Here is a 25,044-nt window from a genome sequence, read left to right on the forward strand (position 1 = left end):
CACCTGCTCGTCAAACATCTAATTCCAAAATTATGAAATCATGTGTATTAATATGGAGTTGGACCACCTTAGCTGCCATAACAGCCTCCACTCTTCTGGGAAGGATTTCCACTAGATGTTGGAACATTGCTGAAAGGACTTGCTTCTATTTAGCCACAAGAGCATTAGTGAGGTTGGGCACTGATGTTGGGCGATTAGGCCTGGCTTGCAGTCAGCGTTCCAATTCATCCCAAAGGTGTTGGATGGGATTGAGGTTAGGGCACGACAAACCATTTCTATATGGACCTCGTTTTGTGCACGGGGCAGTGTCATGCTGAAACAAAAAAAGTTGCCACAAAGTTTGAAGCACAGAATCGTATAGAATCTCATTGTATGCTGTAGAATTAAGATTTCCCTTCACTGGAACTAAGGGGCCTAGGCCGAAACATGAAAAAGAGGCCCAGACCATTTTTCCTCCTCCACCGAACTTTACAGTTGGCCTCTATGCATTCGGGTAGGTAGCGTTCCTCTGGCATCCGCCAAACCCAGATTCGTGGTGAAGCATGATTCATCACTCTAGAGAATGTGTTTCCACTGCTCCAGAGTCCAATGGTGGCCATCTTCATACCTCACCAACTGACGCTTGGCATAGCGCATGATGATCTTAGGCTTGTGAGCAGCTGTTCGGCCATAGAAACCAATTTCATGAAGCTACCAACGAACAGTTAGTGTGTTGACGTTGCTTCCAAAGGCAGTTTGGAAGCACCATGCTATGTGCTTTGCTATGTGCTTCAGAACTCGGCGGTCCTGTTCTGTGAGCTTGCGTGGCCTACCACTTTGCGGCTGAGCCGTTGTTGCTCCTAGACTTTTCCACTTCACAATAACAGCACTTATAGTTAACCAGGGCAGCTTTTGCAGGGCAGAAATTTGACGAACTGCTTTGTTGGAAAGGTGGCATCCTATGACGGTGCCACATAGAAACTCACTGAGCTCCTCAGTAAGGCCATTCTACTGCCAATGTTTGTCTATGGAGATGGCATTGCTGTGTGCTAGATTTAAACTACCGGTCAGCAACGGGTGTCTGAAATAGCCAAATCCACACATTGAAAGGGTGTCCACATACTTTTGCATATACAGTGTATGACGTATAATCTGTAACTGGGATGTTGGGCTAGCTAGTGTCACTGGAAGATACCTGTAAAGGTAGTGTATATACACTGAGTGTACAAAATATTAGGAACACATTCCTGATATTGAGTTGCTCCCCCTTTTGCCCTCGGAACAGCCTCAATTCTTCGGGGCATGGACTCTACAAGGTGGCGAAGGTGTTCCACAGGGTTGCTTGCCCATGTTGACTCCAATGCTTCCCATGTCTGACACCTACTACCATACTCAGTTCAAAGGCACTTAAATACTTTGTCTTGCCCATTCACCCTCTGACTGGTACATACAAACTCTTCTTTAACCTTTAACCTTCTTTAACCACTTAATCGACACTGATTTGAAGTGGATTCACCTGGTTAGTCAATGTCATGGAAATAGCAGGTGTTACATACACTCAGTGTATATGGGTTTTTCTAAAGAAGTTGTGCAAATGTATTTACATCGTGACTATATTCCAATTAATTCTAAGGCAATAACAAAAATAATGTTACATTAATAGTACAAAGTCATTGTTAATATACCCATTTTTATTGAGAGGTGGCTGTCCCACACCCAGACTCCAAAAGGTTATTTTAAATAAAGTAAAACCATATTTAACACTATTATTTCTGTACAACACCTTGAGTTGTTATATGATTACATTTGAAGATACTGATCTGATTAGTAGTTGTGTTTGTTTTGAAACATCTTTCACTGAAACATGCTGTCCCACCTTTTGTTGTCAGTACCAAAACACACATATTAAAAGACTATGGAATGAATCTGCCTTAATCCACACCCCTAAAAATATCACCAGGTGATGGGATGCACCCTGTAGCAACTGATAATGTAATTATTAAGTGATAATGCCCAAGAAGCTGCTGTTAGGAGGATATATTGGTATGGCAAACTATGCCAATATATCCTCCAAACAACGGCTTCGACTGTATTATCACTTTTATACAACGGGTTACCAACATATTCAAATAATGATTGACATATTTGAATTAAAAACGTTATTTTGATGAATTTATTCATACTATTTCATCCTTTCACAAGATATAGTCCTGACACAAATCTAGGGTTGCTACCTAAGCTTTCTTATTGTTTGTTCTATCGTTTTGGTTGCCAGAGACGACCCAGTCGTTGTCTTTGTATTCTAAATATTTGAACGCGACCCAGACGTTCTTATCCCTTCCTTGCTAGCTTGCCAATTTCAGTTAACACAGTCATGTCAAACAGTGCAGCCAGAATAACAGCAAAGTAGCTGTATTTCCATTTCTTTAAAGCTCTGTCTAGTGATTTTTTGGGGGGGGATACATTCATAACAATGAGCTAATGTTGCGTGATTTCGCTTGGCATAGAAAATGTGCTGTCTCGCCAGGACACTGTTCAGGAGGAGCTAGCCGACTGCAAACAATCACTTCAATCTGAAGCTGTAATGACAGAAAACTATCTGCGTTTCGTGTTTTTGTATTGGTATTTCTTTGCATATATCCATAAAAATTATGCTGATTCATGATTTCAACTGGCTGAGAAAAGCTGCCTGTCTCTCTCGTTCAAATCCCTACCCAAACATGTTCATTACTCTGGGACAGCTGGAGATCGGATTTCAGTGTTGAAACCATGTTCAATGTCAGAGAGACACGCAACACAGTTTATACAAATCTCAGCTGTTGAAAACCAACTGCTAGTTTAAAAGAAATTGGAGATTATATCTATGTGCTTTTCACAGTGGATATGAAGTTTCTAAATCGCCTGGCTGGGTTAATGAGACAGTGGATTGTGCAGTGAGCTGGAATAGAGTAACGTAATAACGTTTTTGCACATAATGAAATAATGATAAAAACATCATGCATTGATTATGGCATTTTATGCAATGGGTGGGTCTAATCCTGAATGCTGATTGGTTAAAAGCGCATTCCAGCCGGTGTCTATTCCACAACTTACCACTGTCTAAATCTATGACATTAAAATGCCTATTTACTCTGTTCCATCTGTCTCATCAGCCCAGCCAGGCAAGTTATAAACGATCTCTACTATAAAAAGCATCTAGACATTATTTCAAATGTATTTTATACTAACATAGATTTCAATAGCGGAGATTTGTATAAACCTTGCTATCTATTTCTCCGACATCTGCAACATTGTTTCAATATCAAATTCGATCTCCAGCTGTCCCATAGTAATGAACGTGTCGGAAGTTGGGACGAGACAGACATCATGCGCTCTGCACTGTTTGACGTGACTGTAAATTAGACACAGTTGGCTAGCTAGCAAGCAAGGGCTAAGAATGTTGACAGTCAGTATGGCAATGGAACATTTAGAACGAACGACTTGGTCGAGGCCCTAGATAGAGAACAAAAAGACTGAACAACTGGGTCGTGTCTCTGGCAACCAAACCAATAGAATAAATACCAGTGAGCAACCCTAGATTTGTGTTGGGACTATATTCTGTGGAAGGATAAAATAGTATAAATATATTCATCAAAATAAAGCATTTAATGAAAATATGTCAATCATTTTAATATGTTGGTAACCCATTGTATAAAAGTGATAATGCCCTCGAAGATGGTGTTTGGAGGATAAAATGGCACGGTTTGCCAGTCCTCGACTTCGTCTCGGGCCTAACAACACCCATGCCAATATATCCTCCTATATACACCAGCTTCTCAGGCAATATAACTTAAATAGATAGTGAATAAGTTGTAAAGACAAAACGCCACTGAAGCACTTTGCCACATGCCAGTGATAAGCTTATTTATGACAAACAGAGATGGAATGTGGCTAGCTAGTGTTTTTTGCCACTGATGAACAGTAGCGTTACACATGTAGCGTGTAACTTATTTACCATAGTTTGATAGCTGGCTGATGAAGTTGTAGACACTTTCTCAGATATCCGTCCTGTGCATAAACCGGATTTCAGCAGCAATATCAAGACATTCAAATGAAACAATTGGTTTATACTTATTTTGGACAGGCCAGATAGACCATCTGTAGATGCTCTACAGATAGTCTTATTATCACCAAACTATCTGTTAAAGGTTATAGTTAGGGTTTTGTTTAGAATAAGGGTAAGGTTAGGGTTAGGTCTAGGGTTAGGTTAAGGTTTAGAGTTAGTCGATAGTCTGTTGAAATGTTTCAGATAGTCTGTAGAGCATCTACAGATGGACTAATCAAATAAAGTGTTACCCACAATTGACCCCACAACCCCAGTCAGTCAGTGAATCAGTGAGTCTGTCTTTCTGTCTGTGTAAATGAGAGAGGTGAGAGTGATTGTGTGTGTGTGTATGTGTGTGTATGTACTACAAACTACTACTAAAATCTCAACTGATATGCAATGTTTTTATATTACACTGCAAAGAAGAATTTGTCGTTAGGAAGGAAAAGTCATGAAATGGTCGCCTAAAGTGGTAAGGACGTTGTGCCATGTTCCCCTTGAGGTTTTGTCTAGTTCCCGGTTTGTCAGGGGATGTAAACATGTCCTTGGGACGTTGTGTCATGGTCCCCTGGAGGTTTTGTCTAGTTCCCGGTTTGTCCCACAGGTATTGTCTAGTTTCCAGTTTGGCACACAGATCTTTGCCCCCGAGGTTGTTTTTTAAGAGTTTCTTGGGACATTGTTTCATGGTCCCCTGGTAGTTTTGTCGAGTTCCTGGTTTGTCCCATGGACGTCACCTGATGGTTGAAGAAAAATGCAATGTTAGACGCACACACACAGTGCTTTTACGATACAGTGTTTTCAACTTACATATTTGACACACTTTTATATACATGATAAGATTGTGTATGTTTAAATATACATCAATTATTACTCAACATGTCCTCACCTGGGATTTGACCACGCAACCTCTTGGTTCACAGCATTCTGATCTTCCTGCTACGCCACCATGTCTGTGTCAATCACTGATTTGACATGTATTTCGACACTGTGCGCTTCAAAGTAAATTTCACGTCTGTTAAAAATATTCTAATAAGAAACGATTATATTTATAATAGACATTCAGGAATAACATAAAAACAGAATAATATGCCCCACCAACATTAGACAACTGTAATGAAAACCCAAACTCAAATTGCTGAAAGTAAATTAAATCATTGATGCGAGAATAGTCAACTTAATGCAACCGCTGTGTCAGATCTCAAAAATGCTTTACCGTTCAGACAAAAAGTCATATTACAGTTCGTAGAAACATGTCAAACGAAGTGTCAAACGAAGTATAGAATCAATCTTTAGAATGTTTTTATTATAAATCTTTAATAATGTTTCAAACGGAGAAATCCTTTATCTATAAAAATGCAATGGAACAGAGCTCGCCCTCACTTGAGCGCATGTGATCAGCTCATGCCATTCTGGCAAACCTCTGACTCATTCAGCTCCTATTCCCCCCTCCTTCACAGTTGAAGCATCAAACAAGGTTCTAAAGACTGCTTCTAGTGGAAGCCTTAGAAAGTGCAATATGACCCCATAAACACTGTATATTCAATAGGCAATGACATGAAAAACTACAAACCTCAGATTTCCCACTTCCTGGTTGGATTTCTCTCTTGGGTTTTTGCCTGCCATATGAGTTCTGTTATATTCACCGCCATCATTCAAACAGTTTTAGAAACTTCAGAGTGTTTTCTATCCAAATCGAATAATAATATGCATATTTTAGCAACTGGGCCTGAGTAGCAGGGAACCTTATTCATCCAAGATACTCAATACTGTCCCCCAGCCATAAGAAGATAATCAGCAATACAAACATGTAGGAAGCTAAACTCTTCTTTCGGTGGTATCTACATATCAGAGGAGGCTGTCGAGGGGAGGACATCTCATAATAATGGCCGGAATGGAGTAAAAATGTGAATATCTCAAAAAGTATAAAGTGCAAGAACACGGTTGAATATTATATTTGAAGAGAAAACCTTTTCCCTTTCATACTGTGGTCTAATAAATCAGTTATACCTGAGCAGGCACACATAAGCCTTACATAGTCAACAAGAAAAGTACAAAGCAAAAGCAAAAGTGCCATTCAATGTTTAGCCTTCTATTGAATACCTACCCAACACATTAGAAAAACAATTAACCACTCTCAAAACGTAATATGTTACAAATTAGAAATTGCTATTTGAACATTAATAAAGTGAACCATGAACTAGTATTTAGAACAAAACTGATTATGAGAACAAAACAGATTATATCTGTTTGGGGGAAAGGATGGAGGTGTGTTTGTGTCTGTGTTTCAAGTGTTAACACTTCTGTCCCTTCTCTTCTCCTCTTGTGCCATGCCTGGCAACGCTTCCTGTCTACTGTAAAACAGAGTGGCACATTGCAAGACTCACATTTCTAAGGGGTCTTGTTTTTTCAGCCTTTCCTCCTCACACAGGTCACAGCACAGCCTGCCCTTGGTGGCCTTGACGTAGGCAGTGGTGAGTGAGGTGTCCACAATTGTGATGGGGTTGCAGTCCACCCGGCAGCCAATGACCCTCCTCGAGCCCCCACTACTGCCGCTGAAGCTTTAGCCTCCTCTTCCTCCATGTCGTCCTAGACAGACAGATATACAGATAGATGGATGAACATAAAGATGAATACTTTATTGATCACCACGGGGAGATTCATTATGATCATCAAGTAATAGAACAATATACACACACCTACCTCTTCCACCTCCTCCACACCACAGTCAGCCAGCTGCATGCAGAGGACCTCTCCGTACAGCCACTGTGTCGGGGGCTTCCTCCTCTTTTCCAGGGCCATCTCCTTGTGCAGTGTAAAGCTGTTCACCACCGCAATGTCAACAAAGTGGTAGAACAACTTCTTGTACCACTTTGGCGTCTTCTGAGCCTCATTGCACCACTTCGGGGGCATCAGACATGTCCACTCCCCCATGAAGCTGGTCCATCTCCCGTCATGGTTCCTGACTCTCTGCTGGACTGAGTCTCCATTAAATACCTTCTGGATGGAGGACAGCATAGTAACATCCCGAGTGTCCTTCCACTGGACGTACAGGAGTGGCCCATCGCAGATCCACCTGATGTCTCCCCTGTCTGCATGGGATTTCTTGATTTTGGAGGTGAATCCAGTATTGATCTACCTGACAGTGCCACAGGCTCCGTACCTCAGCCTGTGCAAGTAGAGGGCTGTGCTGGTGTAGAAGTTGTTGACATACACATGAAACCCTATTCCAAGGTATGCCACTCTCAGAAGGCCCATGACTGCATCGTGACTCAAACCCTTCCCTGTGGCAGAGAACAGCTTTCCTTGATAGATGTTAAAGTCGCAGCTGTAACCATGGACTGTTTTATACTGAAAGAAGTTATTTGACACCAGCATGCGATCATCGATGGAGAGATTCTGGTAAGGGTGGTAGTAGGCCCCGCATACCGCAATGATGTCTTCGAGGAGGGGACGGAGTTGGAACAGGCGGTCTTAGCCCTTGGTGCCCTTCTTTTGGTCGTTCTCTACGACCACTGTACATCACAAAACCTTGAATCGTGTCCTGGGCATGATGCAGGAAAGACCAGCCTGGCTCGCGTGTATATGGACAGCGTTGGCCTTCAGCAGACCCATGAAGATGACCACACTCAGGAACCTGTACATCTCATTCACACACATTGGGATCCAGGGTGTCTTCTTACCTGATGTTACTGCATTACAGGCACTATATCACTGAATTCAAGATAGAACCACTATTAGCATGCATCAAGTGGGTACAAAAAAATAACTCAACTCTGCAAAAAAAGAAACATCACTTTTTCAGGACCCGGTCTTTCAAAGATAATTCATTAAAATCCAAATAACTTTACAGATCTTCATTGTAAAGGGTTTGAACACTGTTTCCCATGCTTGTTCAATGAACCATAAATAATGAATGAACATGCACCTGTGGAATGGTCGTTAAGACACTAACAGCTTACAGGCGGTAGGCCACTGTTATCAAAACTGAAAACTGTTAAGGTCACTGCTATGAAAACTTAGGACACTAGATGCCTTTCTACTGACTCTGAAAAACACCAAAAGAAAGATCTGTGTGAACGTGCCTTAGGCATGCTGCAAGGAGGCATGAGGACTGCAAATGTGGCCAGGGCAATAAATTGCAATGTCTGTACTGTGAGATGCATAAGACAGTGATACAAGGAGACAGGATGGACAGCTGATCATCCTCGCAGTGCAAACCACGTGTGATTGATGACTGGGGTAATTATGTTTGTTTTTGCTGTTCTCCAAATAGCATTTGAGAGTTTTTAAATTGTGCAGAAATGCCGTAAATAAACTTTAACTTCCCAACAAATAATTTGGAAATAATCTGTTGCGAAGCTTTCCTCTCTAGCTCTCAGAGGATGCTTGACAGCGAAGTTGCAAAGCCTACTCTGACTGGCCTGATACAACGTATCAACTTTGCTCGCTCTGCACGCTGCTCCAATGTATAAAATGTACAAATGTAACAACAAGAGATTCATCAGGGTCTGCACCCCCCCTCGCCATCACGGGTAAATAATATTGATTCAGGAAAACGAATTCAGAAATAAATGCCCAGGAAGAGCGTCCAAAGCGAAGCAGGTGAGTGATGGCTAGAAGGGGATGCAGCTGGATGATTATCGCTGCCACACTTGATATGCGCAAACAAGTGAAGTGGATGTTATTGGACCAGTGCATAAAAGAGACTAGATAATGTTGCTTATTAAAACATTTACAAAGATAAATGACCGAACAAAAGGTTTACAAGAAGTGCCAGCGTTTTTTTTTTAGATCAGTAGGGACGAAACATTTGGTAGTATCATCTGAAGAGGGACTACGGTTGGTGTCATAAGTATCATGACCTTTTGGTATCGTGATATTACCCTGGTACCGGTATACCGCGCAACACTGCTTGAATGCATATTTCATGACACGACTGAATAATGTTTCTTCAGAGTTTCCTCGGTCACACGCAGAACAGATCGAGTGGCTTGATCATCCACCTACCCCAGTGTGTCTATGTGTGTCTGTGTACCTGAGGGGTTGAAAACCCACGGGGTGTCCAAAAGGATATACTTTGTGGGAAAAATACTAAAATAGTCTGTCCCTCCCCTTGGATATTAACCAACGTGAGCCTCACACAAACTCCTTTCAAACCAAGATGAAAAGCCGCCAACTTTACCAACTTGTTTTCCCGCCTTGTACTTTTATTTCCACCAAGGTAGTCCTGCATGCAGTAAAATGTTTCAATGTCCCGCCAACTTATCGGCTTTTGCATTCTATTGTTGTTGCCTGATATCAAACAAATAACACATTACTAGGTAATTATTTACAAGTATAGTGAGCTACTAACTTACTGTTGTGAATGTGAAGAAATGAAAAGCAGTGCATTCTGTCAGAGGAATTTATAAATCACTGCTGTCATGTCAGGTTAACATGATAACGATGGAACAACAGGGTAAAAGTTAAATGAATCTTGCTCCTTGCTGGCTAAGCAATAGCTGTATATAAGGTGGATGCCAACAAGAAAGAAGTAAACGTGCCATTTGAAAGGGGACCATATACACGTTGCCAGATTATTTTTACAGGCAACATATTGTGGATCCTATGTGAAAGGTCTAACAGCGTTGGAACCACATCCCAGTGAACCCATTCACAGAGGAGCGGCAGAGAGAGAAAGAGGGAGAGAGTGAGAGGGAGAGAGAGAGTGCAAAAGACAGAGAGTTGTACAGTTCAGGAGAGAGACATACTGAGACTTTTATATGTCTAGGCCTAAATTGTTCAGTAAAAAGAGAGACAGAGACGGAGGTAGGGGAAGCGAGACAAAAGGCATAGGATATTTAGGAAAAGGAGGGTGGTGGTGGGGGTGTTGAGAGAGAGAGACACAAAGGGTGTGAGAGAGAGTGAGAGACTGAAAAAGAGAGAGATTGAGGAAGAGAGAGTGATGTTCCAGTGCTCTGACTGCATGCCATACATTCTTAACTCAATGGAAAATAACAACAGGCGTGTTTCAAGGTCACCTCACCTATGCTCTGGATGACCACTGATGATCACTGATGTTTCCATGGAGGTGCTCAAGCGGAAAAGTTTCTGACCAACTTGACTTGTGTCACTTTGGTGCTGTTGGTTTCAGTAACTTTGTTTTGAAATAAAATAACGCTGTTTATCATTCATTAAAAAGTCGCCAACTCACTAGAAAAGTCTCTGACCTACTTGTGTCACTCCGGTGCACAACTATTGGTGCTGTTGTACGTCCAGAAAATGGTTTATGAGTTGTGATCAAGTGTCCAACTGACATGAACAGTATCCAACTCGAAAAGGTCTCCAACCAACTTGACGTGTGTCAGTCTGGTGTTGTTGTTGCTGTTGTGTGTCAATAAAGTTCATCAGATTGATTGTTGGTTGCTTACTCCACGGCAACTGTATTTGTTCAGTCTGGATGCTCTTTTAATTGGAGCTGATATCATTACTGTGAAAATATAACTACAGTAAAGACAGTCCTTCATGTAAAAAAAGGTTCTAAATAGTGCCAAATAATGGTTATTTAGCTTGTAATCATAGCAGATCCCTTTTTCGTGCAATATAGAACCATTTTTTGAAGGTTCTATAAAGAGCCAGGCTCATCAGGTTCAAATGGTGCTATAAAGAACCATTTCCTAAGGTTATAGAAAAAAACACATAAAAAAGGTAATATACGCTTCCACTATGATTACAATGATTACAATCCCTTTTGGTGTTATATAGAACCCTTTTTAATCCTTTACACTCCTTTACACTCGTTGAAAAATGCTGATTTGGACACTTTTAGCTACCTAAATTGGAACTCAGTGGCTTTACATGAACATCCTATACATGACATCAGAGCTCAGGGTCTCCGCTTCACAGTTCTGTTTGGGTTTTGACTGGCAGACGTTCTGAACTTGAGTACCACGCTTGGCAAGAAGTTGCTTCTACCCTTTTCATTAATTGGGCAAGTTTTGTAAATGTTTTGATGTCAGATGGAAATGCTGTATATGAAGACAACTCTATATATTTTGAAAGATGACACAGGATTATAATCAATACCACTTTGATGTCATACAACCAAGCCAAACACCCGTGAGTCCAAATGTCCAAATTCACATTTCCATAAAATAAAACTCATGTAACGTACAGTGTCAACGTTTATGCACACTATGTTCCATTTACAGTTACAAGATGACATGACGTTATACTCTGGGTTGCCCTGAACAGAATGAGCCTATGTTGGTTGTATTGTGAAGAGAATTAACAGCGGACCACACACCAGAATGCATTCATGTCTCCATTCTATGCACGCTAAAATTACCATCTGCTTCCCGAATTGCCTTGTGAAATCCTAACACTGTAAGATTGTAGTTTATAATTTAGCTAGTCAGGTTTGCAGTAGAACAAGCTTCCAAATGATGCCTCACTGACACAGATTGTGATTTATAATGTACTGTCTTTTGATTGCGTAAACAATTACAACAGTAATTGTGTGATAGTGGGGATTCAGGGCTGTGTTCAAAACAACTATCAGTGTGTTTGATCTAGTTCCTCAACAGCACAGCTAGGGGAGCTAAAAAGTTATATTTTTTGAGTCATAAAAGTGTATTGTAATTACTTTCATACACTTTGGAGAGCTGGCCTCTTGGAGACCTCAATAAATCAATCAATTGTATTCATAAATCCCTTCTTACATCATCGGATGTCACAAAGTGCTGTACAGAAACCCAGCCTAAAACCCCAAACAGCAAGCGATGCAGGTGTAGAAGCACCTCTCACTCAAACCCTTGTCATTAGTCTTATATTGCACCTACTCCAAATTTCCCCACAATATTCTTATCATGTTACTGAATGTTTGGATTCAGTCTTGTGTCAGGTGAACTGTTGTGTCCTCACCTTTTGTCTAATAACTGTTCCAAACGGTTCCCTTTAAATTGCTACCATGGTTACGCATTTGACTTCCACATTTCTTCTGTAAGAAGCATTTACATTGAACCCTGCCCATATAGACCAATTCCCACGTGTGTAAAGGGTGAATGATTCTTTGTAGAACATTTATGGAGAATGGTTCTATAAAGAACCTTTCTCAATCTCAAAGATTCTACAAGGAACATTTTGAAGAACCATACAGGGTATTCTGGTTAACCATTTTATATTAAAAACATTCATAGGTGTTATTATTGTGTTGATTCAGATTAAATAACCCTTATCTGAACTGCAAAGAACCATTGAAGGGCTCAAATGGTTATCTGAGTCATTACCGTTCCACATAGAATTATCACCCTTACCAAAGAACCCTTGAGGTACCTTCTTTTCTAGGTGTGTACTGATTCACATGAATCCAGCTCATCTGTGGAAAGACTCATTCAAGTTCTGAGTCAAGAGAATTCATGCCTGACACACCTGTATCACTGAATAGAGAAATACAATATTGTCATGTTAAACGTGTGTACCTGGAATAACACTATTTGAGTCCTTTGGATTCGTACACTGTTACTAAATGGAAGGGAGTCCACAAGCTATTTTCTTTGGATTTATACACTATTGATATGTTGAAAGACATATACGTCAGTCAGTTGAGAGAGACGAGGTGAGGCCAAGCAGGCTGATCCATATTCCGTCTCTGAGCCAGGAGTGACATGTGGCTTACATCTGAAAAGGACATTTGATTTGTGTGGACGTGGACCATTTAATAAATGTTTCACTTCTAAAGAAACAGGTTGAAGGCAACATTGGCATTGAAAGGTTTCTGCCCCCCCTCCTGTCCCAACCCTCAGCTCCACTCATCTCAGCTCAGTGAAAAGAGTGCGAGGATTGGAGAAAGGAAGAAGACTACAGAACACAGGTGGTTTCTGTAACGGCGTTCTTCGTTTGTCGAAAGAAAGTCGGACCGAAATGCAGCGTGTTGGTTACTCATGTTCTTTAATGGAACAAATGACGATACACGAAATAACTTATAAATACAAAAAACAACAAAACGGACCGTGAAACCTATTATAGCCTATCTGGTGAACACTACACAGAGACAGGAACAATCACCCACGAAATACAAAGTGAAACCCAGGCTACCTAAATACGGTTCCCAATCAGAGACAACGAGAATCACCTGACTCTGATTGAGAACCGCCTCAGGCAGCCAAACCTATGCAACACACACCCCTAATCAGCCACAATCCCAATAACTAAAAAAACCCACTAAGAATTACAACAAACATAAACCCATGTCACACCCTGGCCTGACCAACTAATTAACTAAAACACAAAATACTAAGACCAAGGCGTGACAGTTTCAGAGTTAGAATGACTGGCCATGGTGACTGTCTAATGACACTATTTCACCATTTGTTGGCTTGGGGGTTAGTGTTGTAATGACATGGGCAGCGACCATTGTAACGCTTTTACAACATACAGAAGTGCGCAAAGTATTGACATGTTTTTTTTCAATTGAGAGACAAGCTTAAAGTTTTCTTTACTGACCATCATTTTCACTTGTCTGACCGTTTGCATGATGACGAGTTTCTCACACGACTGGCCTATCTGGGTGATGTTTTCTCTCACCTGAATGATCTGATCTAGGATTACAGGGACTCTCCGGAACTATATTCAATGTGCTGGACAACATTGAGGCTGTGATTAAGAAGTTGGAGCTCTTCTCTGTCTGCATTAACACAGACAACACACAGGTCTTTCCATCATTGTATGATTCTTTTGTGTGCAAATGAACTGAAGCTTACGGCAATATCAAATGTGATATAGCGAAGCACCTGAGTGAGTTGGGTACGCAATTACGCAGGTACTTTCCCGAAACGGATGACACAAACAACTGGATTCGTTATCCCCTTCATGCCCTGCCCCCAGTCCACTTACCGATATCTGAACAGGAGAGCCTCATCGAAATTGCAACAAGCGGTTCTGTGAAAATGTAATTTAGTCAGAAGCCACTGCCAGATTTCTGGGTTAGGCTGCACTCAGAGTATCCTGCCTTGGCAAATTGCGCTGTTAAGACACTGATGCCATGTGACAAAAAGTCACACTCATTCTTATATTTAGTAAATGTATCGTATAGTGTGTCTGTGACAGGCAATGATGGCAAAAAAACAACTTTTGAGAGTGTGCTGACCCTGGTGCTAGAGGGGGTACGCAGCTGGGGGTTGAATGTTTGAAGGTGTACGGGACCATAAAAAGTTTAGGAACCACTGCAACCTACTGACATTTCAAGTAGTTTTTTTATTGTAAAAAGTATGCTTTAGATGAGTGATACTTTGACTCAAGTAGTGCATAATAACTAAAACGGAGAACAGTTATTGAGTTGAGTGGCACATTGGTGCAACCAACAGATCGCCCTGAACAAAGGCTGAAGGGGAGGGATAAAAATGTTCTATTCCCACTGTAGTAAACAAGTGAAGGATACCCAGGACAACAACTCAAATGGTTTTGCACTCTCTAAGTTCTCTGAGCTCCTCTCCTCCCATTTATCTTTGTATTCTCTCCTAGCGGGACACCAGTCGACAACATCTGGTGAAATTGGAGGGCTAGTAATCCTCTTCATACATTTCCTGACCAATCGGGAACAGCTCAATACTGCATGCATAGGTGCACAGTAGGGAATGGAATGGATGTGCAAATCACGTGTGTGTGTGTGTTTGTGTTTGTGAGAATGCAGACTGCCTGAACGAATGACTGAATGACTTTTTATTTTTGTGTCAAATTGCCAATTGGCAACCCATCTCTTATGGGATTAATTGACACATAAACAAACATTACAATATTTCACTGTCGTAATAAAATGCTAAAACAAATTCCGGTGTTCTTTGCATTGCGCATCACATAAAGAGTGAAAAAAATAATATAATAACAAAAACTCAATAAATAAGTCAATAAAGTTATCAAAACAATAATTACATCCCTAGAGCAGCAAAATAAGATACATACACACATACATAAATACACCAAGCATATATACACATACAGTGGGGCAAAAAAGTATTTAGTCAGCCACCAATTGTGCAAGTTCTTCCACTTAAAAAGATGAGAGATGCCTGTAATTTTCATCATAGGTACACTTCAACTATGACAGACAAAATGAGAAAAATAATTCCAGAAAATCACATTGTAGGATTTTTAATGAATTTATTTGCAAATGATGGTGGAAAATAAGTATTTGGTCAATAACAAAAGATTATCTCAATACTTTGTTTTATACTCTTTGTTGGCGATGACAGAGGTCAAACGTTTTCTGTAAGTCTTCACATGGTTTTCACACACTGTTGCTGGTATTTTGACCCATTCCTCCATGCAGATCTCCTCTAGAGCAGTGATGTTTTGGGGCTGTTGCTGGGCAACACGGACTTTCAACTCCCTCCAAAGATTTTCTATGGGGTTGAGATCAGGAGACTGGCTAGGTAACTCCAGGACCTTGAAAAGCTTCTTACGAAGCCACTCCTTCGTTGCCCGGGCGGTGTGTTTGGGATCATTGTCATGCTGGAAGACCAAGCCACGTTTCATCTTCAATGCCCTTGCTGATGGAAGGAGGTTTTCACTCAAAATCTCATGATACATGGCCCCATTCATTCTTTCCTTTACACGGATCAGTCGTCCTGGTCCCTTTGCAGAAAAACAGCCCCAAAGCATGATGTTTCCACCCCCATGCTTCACAGTAGTTATGGTGTTCTTTGGATGCAACTCAGCATTCTTTGTCCTCCAAACACGACAAGTTGACTTTTTACCAAAAAGTTATATTTTGGTTTCATCTGACCATATGACATTCTCCCAATCTTCTTCTGGATCATCCAGATGCTGTCTAGAAAACTTCAGACGGGCCTGGACATGTTCTGGTGTCACGTTCTGAACTTTATTTCCTTTGTTTTGTCATTATTTAGTATGGTCAGGGCGTGTGTTGGGGTGGGCAGTCTATGTTTGTTTTTCTATGATTTGGGTATTTCTATGTTTCGGCCTCGTATGGTTCTCAATCAGAGGCAGGTGTCATTAGAATCATACTTAGGTAGCCTGGGTTTCACTGTGTGTTTGTGGGTGATTGTTCCTGTCTCTGTGTTTGCACCAGGTAGGGCTGTTTAGGTTTTCTCACGGTTATTGTTTTGTTAGTCTATTCATGTATAGTTTTCTTCATTAAAGAACCATGAATAGAAACCACGCTGCATTTTGGTCGCCTCTCCTTCAACTCAAGAGAACCGTTATAACACGTCTGGCACTGCAGGATGAGTCTCTAGCGGCGTAGTGTGTTACTGATGGTAGGCTTTGTTACTTTGGTCCTAGCTCTCTGCAGGTCATTCACTAGGTCCCCCGTGTGGTTCTGGGATTTTTGCTCACCCTTCTTGTGATCATTTTGACCCCATGGGGTGAGATCTTGCGTGGAGCCCCAGATCGAGGGAGATTATCAGTGGTCTTGTATGTCTTCCATTTCCTAATAAATGCTCCCACAGTTGATTTCTTCAAAACAAGCTGCTTACCTATTGCAGATTCAGTCTTCCCAGCTTGGTGCCGGTCTACAATTTTGTTTCTGGTTTCCTTTGACAGCTCTTTGGTCTTGGTCATAGTGGAGTTTGGAGTGTGACTGTTTGAGGTTGTGGACAGGTGTCTTTTATACTGATATCAAGTTCAAACAGGTGCCATTAATACAGGTAATGAGTGGAGGACAGAGGAGCCCCTTAAAGAAGAAGTTACAGGTCTGTGAGAGCCAGAAATTTTGCTTGTTTGTAGGTGACCAAATACTTATATTTTCCACCATAATTTGCAAATAAATTCATTAAAAATCCTACAATGTGATTTTCTGGATTTTCTTTCTAATTTTGTCTGTCATAGTTGAAGTGTACCTATGATGAAAATTACAGGCCTCTCTCATCTTTTTAAGTGGGAGAATTTGCACAATTGGTGGTCAGCATATTGTTAAACCATTTAAAAGCACTGCTACCAAATACTAATTCAGTGTATGTAAACTTCTGACCCACTGGGAATGTGATGAAAGAAATAAAAGCTGAAATAAATCATTCTCTCAACTATTATTCTGACATTTCACATTCTTAAAATAAAGTGGTGATCCTAACTGACCAAAGACAGGGAATTGTAGCTTGGATTAAATGTCAGGAATGGTGAAAACTGAGTCTAAATGTAGTTAGCTAAGTTGTATCCGAACTTCTGACTTCAACTGTACATACTGTACATAACATAATGCCAGGGTATATCTGGTGGTCTGTCTCCTCATCACTCAGCCACATAATGCAAGGGGATATACGGTGGGCTTTCTGGAATAAGAGCAAGTGTATATTGTGGTAGAAAGGGCAATAGAGGATAAAATGAGCTTCATTCTCTATTTCCTCGAGGTCCCAATAGTTACATAGTGTTTCCTCTTCTGTTTCACCACAATACCTGTTTCAGTACACAGAGGCAATATCCATGATCTAACCTGTTTCAATACGCAGAGGAAATATCCCTGATTCTACCTGTTTCAATACGCAGTGGAAATATACCTGATCTGACCTGTTTCAGTACACAGAGGCAATATACCTGATCTGACCTGTTTCAGTACACAGAGGCAATATACCTGATCTGACCTGTTTCAGTACACAGAGGCAATATACCTGATCTGACCTGTTTCAGTACACAGAGGCAATATACCTGATCTGACCTGTTTCAGTACACAGAGGCAATATACCTGATCTTACCTGTTTCAGTACACAGAGGCAATATCCCTGATCTTACCTGTTTCAATAGGCAGAGGAAATATTCCAAATCTTACCTGTTTCAATACGCAGAGACAATATCCCTGATCTTACATGTTTCAATACGCATAGGCAATATCCCAAATCTCATTTGTTTCAGTACGCAGAAGCAATATCCCTGATCTTACCTGTTTCAATACGCATAGGCAATATCCCTGATCTGACCTGTTTCAATATGAAGAGGCAATATCCCTGATCTTACCTGTTTCAATATGCAGAGGAAAAATCCCTGATCTTACTGTTATGTACTTGAGTGAAGACCCAAAAGCGGTTTTAACAGAAAACAGAGTTCTTTAATGAAAAACAGGAATGGCATAAATCCTCTTCCAACGTAGTCAATGGAACAAAAAGAACGTTAGTATAATGCAGGATGCACCTGCCAGGCAGACTCCGACAGGATAGGACAAGGTGGAAGCAAACGAGACGACAGCTTGCTTCTGGCATCAAAAACACAAACAAGAATCAGACACTGAAAGTAGCAGGAACAGAGAGAGAAATAGAGACCTAATCAGAGGGGGAAGAGAGAACAGGTGAGAAAGAGTGAATGAGCTAGTTAGGGGAGATGTAGAACAGCTGAAGAATGAGAGACAGAGAAGGTAACCTAAAAAGACCAGCAGAGAGAGACAGAGTGAAGAGAAAGGACAGGAACAGACATAACAAGACATGACAGTACCCCCCCACTCACCGAGCGCCTCCTGTCGCACTCGAGGAGGAAACCTGGCGGCAACGGAGGAAATCATCGATCAGCGAACGGTCCAGCACGTCCCGAGAGGGAACCCAACTCCTCTCCTCAGGACCGTACCCCTCCCAATCCACTAGGTACTGATGACCACGGCCCCGAGGGCGCATGTCCAAAATCTTACGAACCCTGTAGATGGGTGCGCCCTCGACAAGGATGGGGGGAGGGACGAGCGGGGGCGCGAAGAACGGGCTTAACACAGGAGACATGGAAGACCGGGTGAACGCGACGAAGATAGCGCGGGAGAAGAAGTCGCACTGCGACAGGATTAATGACCTGAGAAATACGGAACGGACCAATGAACCGCGGGGCCAACTTGCGAGAAGCTGTCTTAAGGGGAAGGTTCTGAGTGGAGAGCCATACTCTCTGACCGCAACAATATCTAGGACTCTTGGTCCTACGCTTATTAGCGGCCCTCACAGTCTGCGCCCTATTACGGCAAAGTGCCGACCTGACCCCCTTCCAGGTGCGCTCGCAACGCTGGACAAAAGCCTGAGCGGAGGGGACGCAGGACTCGGCGAGCTGAGATGAGAACAGCGGAGGCTGGTACCCGAGGCTACTCTGAAAAGGAGATAGACCGGTAGCAGACGAGGGAAGCGAGTTGTGGGCGTACTCTGCCCAGGGGAGCTGTTCTGACCAAGACGCAGGGTTACGAAAAGAAAGACTGCGTAAATGCGACCAACAGTCTGATTGGCCCGTTCGGCTTGACCGTTAGACTGGGGATGAAAGCCGGACGAGAGACTGACGGAAGCCCCAATCAAACGGCAAAACTCCTCCAAAATTGAGACGTGAACTGCGGCCCTCTGTCGGAAACGACGTCAGACGGAAGGCCATGAATTCGGAAAACATTCTCGATAATGATCTGAGCCGTCTCCTTAGCAGAAGGGAGCTTAGCGAGAGGAATGAAATGAGCCGCCTTAGAGAATCTATCGACAACCGTAAGAATAACTGTCTTCCCCGCTGATGAAGGCAGTCCGGTGATAAAATCTAAAGCGATGTGAGACCACGGTCGAGAGGGAATGGGAAGCGGTCTGAGACGGCCGGCAGGAGGAGAGTTCCCAGATTTAGTCTGCGCGCAGACCGAACAAGCGGCGACAAATCGACGCGTCACGTTCCCGAGTGGGCCACCAGAAACGCTGGCGAATGGAAGCGAGCGTACCCCGAACGCCGGGGTGGCCGGCTAACTTGGCAGAGTGGGCCCACTGAAGAACGGCCGGACGAGTAGGAACGGGAACGAACAGAAGGTTCCTAGGACAAGCTCGCGGCGACGGAGTGTGAGCGAGTGCTTGCTTTACCTGCCTCTCAATTCCCCAGACAGTCAACCCGACAACACGCCCGTCAGGAAGAATCCCCTCGGGGTCGGTGGAGACCTCAGAAGAACTGAAGAGACGAGATAAAGCATCAGGCTTGGTGTTTTTTTTGAGCCCGGACGATAAGAAATAACAAACTCGAAACGAGCGAAAAACAGAGCCCAACGAGCCTGACGCGCATTAAGTCGTTTGGCTGAACGGATGTACTCAAGGTTCCTATGGTCAGTCCAAACGACAAAAGGAACGGTCGCCCCTCAACCACTGTCGCCATTCGCCTAGGGCTAAGCGGATGGCGAGCAGTTCACGATTACTAACATCATAGTTACGTTCTGACGGCGATAAGCGATGAGAGAAAAACGCGCAAGGATGGACCTTGCCGTCAGAGAGCGCTGAGAAAGAATGGCTCCCACGCCCACCTCTGACGCGTCAACCTCAACAACAAACTGACTAGAGATGTCAGGTGTAACAAGAATAGGTGCGGATGTAAAACGATTCTTAAGAAGATCAAAAGCTCCCTGGGCGGAAACGGACCACTTAAAGCACGTCTTAACAGAAGTAAGGGCTGTGAGGGGAGCTGCCACCTGACCGAAATTACGGATGAAACGACGATAGAAATTAGCGAAGCCCAGAAAGCGCTGCAGCTCGACGCGTGACTTAGGAACGGGCCAATCAATGACAGCCTGGACCTTAGCGGGATCCATCTTAATGCCCTCAGCGGAAATAACGGAACCGAGAAAAGGGACAGAGGCGGCATGAAAAGTGCACTTCTCAGCCTTCACATAAAGACAGTTCTCCAAAAGGCGCTGGAGGACGCGTCGCACGTGCTGAACATGAATCGAGAGAGACGGTGAAAAAATCAGGATATCGTCCATGTAAACGAAAACAAAAATGTTCAGCATGTCTCTCAGGACGTCGTTAACTAGTGCCTGAAAGACAGCTGGAGCGTTAACGAGGCCGAAAGGAAGAACCCGGTATTCAAAGTGCCCTAACGGAGTGTTAAACGCCGTCTTCCACTCGTCCCCCTCCCTGATGCGCACGAGATGGTAGGCGTTACGAAGGTCCAATTTGGTGAAAAACCTGGCTCCCTGCAGGATCTCGAAGGCTGAAGACATAAGAGGAAGCGGATAACGATTCTTAACTGTTATGTCATTCAGCCCTCGATAATCCACGCATGGGCGCAGGGACCCGTCCTTCTTCTGAACAAAAAAAAACCCCGCTCCGGCGGGAGAGGAGGAGGAGACTATGGTACCGGCGTCGAGCGAAACCGACAAATAATCCTCGAGAGCCTTACGTTCGGGAGCCGACAGAGAGTATAATCTACCCCGGGGGAGTAGTTCCCGGAAGGAGATCAATACTACAGTCATACGACCGGTGTGGAGGGAGAGAAGTGGCCTTGGAACGACTGAACACCGTGCGCAGATCGTGATACTCCTCCGGCACCCCTGTCAAATCGCCAGGCTCCTCCTGTGAAGAAGAGACAGAGGAAACAGGAGGGATAGCAGACATTAAACAGGTCACATGACAAGAAACATTCCAGGATAGGATAGTATTACTAGACCAATTAATAGAAGGGTTATGGCGCACTAGCCAGGGATGACCCAAAACAACAGGTGTAAAAGGTGAACGAAAAATTAAAAAAGAAATGGTTTCGCTATGATTACCAGAGACAGTGAGGGTTAAAGGCAGCGTCTCACGCTGAATCTTGGGGAGAGAACTACCATCTAAAGCGAACAAGGCCGTGGGCTCCCTAACTGTCTGAGAGGAATGTCATGTTCCCGAGCCCAGGTCTCGTCCATAAAACAGCCCTCCGCCCCAGAGTCTATCAAGGCACTGCAGGAAGCAGATGAACCGGGCCAGCGGAGATGGACCGGAAAGGTAGTGCGTGATCCAGAAGGAGAGGCCTGAGTAGTTGCGCTCACCAGTAGCCCTCCTCTTACTGATGAGCTCTGGCTTTTACTGGACATGAGGTGACAAAATGACCAGCGGAGCCGCAGTAGAGACAGAGGCGATTGGTGATTCTCCGTTCCTTCTCCTTGGCCGAGATGCGGATACCCCCCAGCTGCATAGGCTCAGCATCCGAGCCGGCGGAGGAGGGTGGCAGTGATGCGGCAGGTGGCAGTGATGTGGAGAGGGAAGCAACGGAGAACGCGAGCTCCTTTCCACGAGCTCGGCGACGAATATCAAACCGTCGCTCTATGCGAATAGCGAGAGCTATTAAGGAGTCAGACTGGAAGGAACCTCCCGGGAGAGGATCTCATCCTTAACCTCGACGAGGAGACCCTCCAGAAAACGAGCGAGCAAAGCCGGCTCGTTCCAGTCACTAGAGGCAGCGAGAGTGCGAAACTCAATAGAATAATCCGTTATGGATCGATTCCCCTGACATAGGGAAGACAGGGCCCTGGAAGCCTCCTCCCCAAAAACAGAACGGTCAAAAACCCGTATCATCTCCTCCTTAAAGTCCTGATACTGGTTAATACACTCAGCCCTCGCCTCCCAGATTGCCGTGCCCCACTCACGCGCCCGTCCGGTAAGGAGAGAAATGACGTAGGCGATGCGGGCTGCGCTCCTGGAGTAAGTGTTGGGCTGGAGAGAGAACACCACATCACACTGAGTGAGGAATGAGCGGCACTCAGTGGGCTCCCCAGAGTAACACGGCGGGTTGTTGATCCTGGGCTCCGGAGACTCGGAAACCCTGGAAGTGGGCGGTGGATCGAGGTGGAGTTGGTGAACCTGTCTTGTGAGGTCGGAGACTTGGACGGCCAGGGTCTCAACGGCATGTCGAGCAGCAGACAATTCCTCCTCGTGTCTGCCTAGCATCGCTCCCTGGATCTCGACGGCGGAGTGAAAAGGGTCCGGAGCCGCTGGGTCCATTCTTGGTCTCATTCTTCTGTTATGTACTTGAGTGAAGACCCAAAAGCGGTTTTAACAGAAAACAGAGTTCTTTAATGAAAAACAGGAATGGCATAAATCCTCTTCCAACGTAGTCAATGGAACAAAAAGAACATTAGTATAATGCAGGATGCACCTGCCAGGCAGACTCCGACAGGATAGGACAAGGTGGAAGCAAACGAGACGACAGCTTGCTTCTGGCATCAAAAACACAAACAAGAATCAGACACTGAAAGTAGCAGGAACAGAGAGAGAAATAGAGACCTAATCAGAGGGGGGAAGAGAGAACAGGTGGGAAAGAGTGAATGAGCTAGTTAGGAGGGATGTAGAACAGCTGAAGAATGAGAGACAGAGAAGGTAACCTAAAAAGACCAGCAGAGAGAGACAGAGTGAAGAGAAAGGACAGGAACAGACATAACAAGACATGACACTTACCCTGTTTCAATATGCAGAGGCAAAAGCCCTGACCTTACCTGTTTCAATATGCAGAGGCAATATCCCTGATCTTACCTGTTTCGATAAGCAGAGGAAATATCCCTGATCTTACCTGTTTCAATACGTAGAGGCAATATTGTCATGTCTTGTTATGTCTGTTCCTGTCCTTTCTCTTCACTCTGTCTCTCTCTGCTGGTCTTTTTAGGTTACCTTCTCTGTCTCTCATTCTTCAGCTGTTCTACATCCCTCCTAACTAGCTCATTCACTCTTTCCCACCTGTTCTCTCTTCCCCCTCTGATTAGGTCTCTATTTCTCTCTCTGTTCCTGCTACTTTCAGTGTCTGATTCTTGTTTGTGTTTTTGATGCCAGAAGCAAGCTGTCGTCTCGTTTGCTTCCACCTTGTCCTATCCTGTCGGAGTCTGCCTGGCAGGTGCATCCTGCATTATACTAACGTTCTTTTTGTTCCATTGACTACGTTGGAAGAGGATTTATGCCATTCCTGTTTTTCATTAAAGAACTCTGTTTTCTGTTAAAACCGCTTTTGGGTCTTCACTCAAGTACATAACAAATATCCCTGATCTTACCTGTTTCAATACGCAGAGGCAATATCCCTGATCTGACCTGTTTCAATACGCAGAGGCAATATCCCTGATCTAACCTGTTTCAAAACTCAGAGGCAATATCCCTGATCTTACCTGTTTCAATACTCAGAGGCAATATCCCTAATCTCATTTGATTCAATACACAGAAGCAATATCCCTGATCTTACCTGTTTCTATACACATAGGCAATATCCCTGATCTTACCTGTGTCAGTACGCAGAAGAAATATCCCTGATCTTACCTGTTTCAATACGCAGAGGCAAAATCCCTGATCTTACCTGTTTCAATACACAGAGACAATATCCCTGATCTGACCAGTTTCAATACGTAGAGGCAATATCCCTGATCTTACCTGTTTCAATACGCAGAGGCAATATCCCTAATCGTACCTGTGCACATAGCGATCTCGTGCTTTTAGGTAGGTTACACATAATATTTCTCTCACAGAAATTCACCCTTAATCACACCTTTTGTTTGATTATTAAGGGTGAATTTCTGTGTGAGAGAAATATTCACCCTTAATCAAACAAAAGGTTCTCATTTTGGGTTTATGATTAATCTCCTCCACTCATTTATTTTCATATTGCATCAACAGTTGTTTTTTCATTCTATCTATGTCTATCCTTAATTTGGTTTTCGTAGAGATGTTCACAGTCAGACTGTTAAAAATGTCTGACATTTCTGTTGCCCAGGCACCCTCTGTCCCATTGAAAAACTTTACTAGCTGTTCTGTCAGTTGATATATCCAACAGTCTATTCCAAAGTCTCACCGTACACACCTTCCATCTCACCAGTCCTGTTTGTGTGTGTGTGTGTGTGTGTGTGTGTGTGTGTGTGTGTGTGTGTGTGTGTGTGTGTGTGTGTGTGTGTGTGTGTGTGTGTGTGTGTGTGTGTGTGTGTGTGTGTGTGTGTGTGTGTGTGTGTGTGTGTGTGTGTGTGTGTGTGTGTGTGTGTGTGTGTGTGTGTGTGTGTGTGTGTGTGTGTGTGTTAGTGTATTAGTGTGTGTGTGTGTGTGTGTGTGTGTGTGTGTGTGTGTGTGTGTGTGTGCGTGTGCGTGCGTGCGTGTGTGCATGAGTGAGTTTGTGTCTTTCTGTAGCTATAGGCAGACTAGAGAATGTTGGTCTGAACCTGCTGCCTCTGCTTTGTTAGCTAGGGTAGGCCAGCCCCTCATAAAAACAACTTCTCAACAAATTAACACCAGCCCGCCTGTCGGACCACACACTAGCTGTCACTAGTAAAATATGCCCTCTCCGGCCCCTTCGCT

At 43.4% G+C, this 25,044-nt stretch overlaps 1 long non-coding RNA gene across 1 annotated transcript in view; it reads left to right on the forward strand.

The window, feature by feature from the left end:
• The window catches only part of LOC135508763 (uncharacterized), a 56,446-nt gene that overhangs the window by 1,352 nt on the left and 30,050 nt on the right, over nucleotides 1-25,044 (forward strand). The window lies entirely within an intron of this gene.

Source organism: Oncorhynchus masou, chromosome 22 (assembly GCF_036934945.1).
Source record: "Oncorhynchus masou masou isolate Uvic2021 chromosome 22, UVic_Omas_1.1, whole genome shotgun sequence".
NCBI lineage: Eukaryota > Metazoa > Chordata > Actinopteri > Salmoniformes > Salmonidae > Oncorhynchus > Oncorhynchus masou.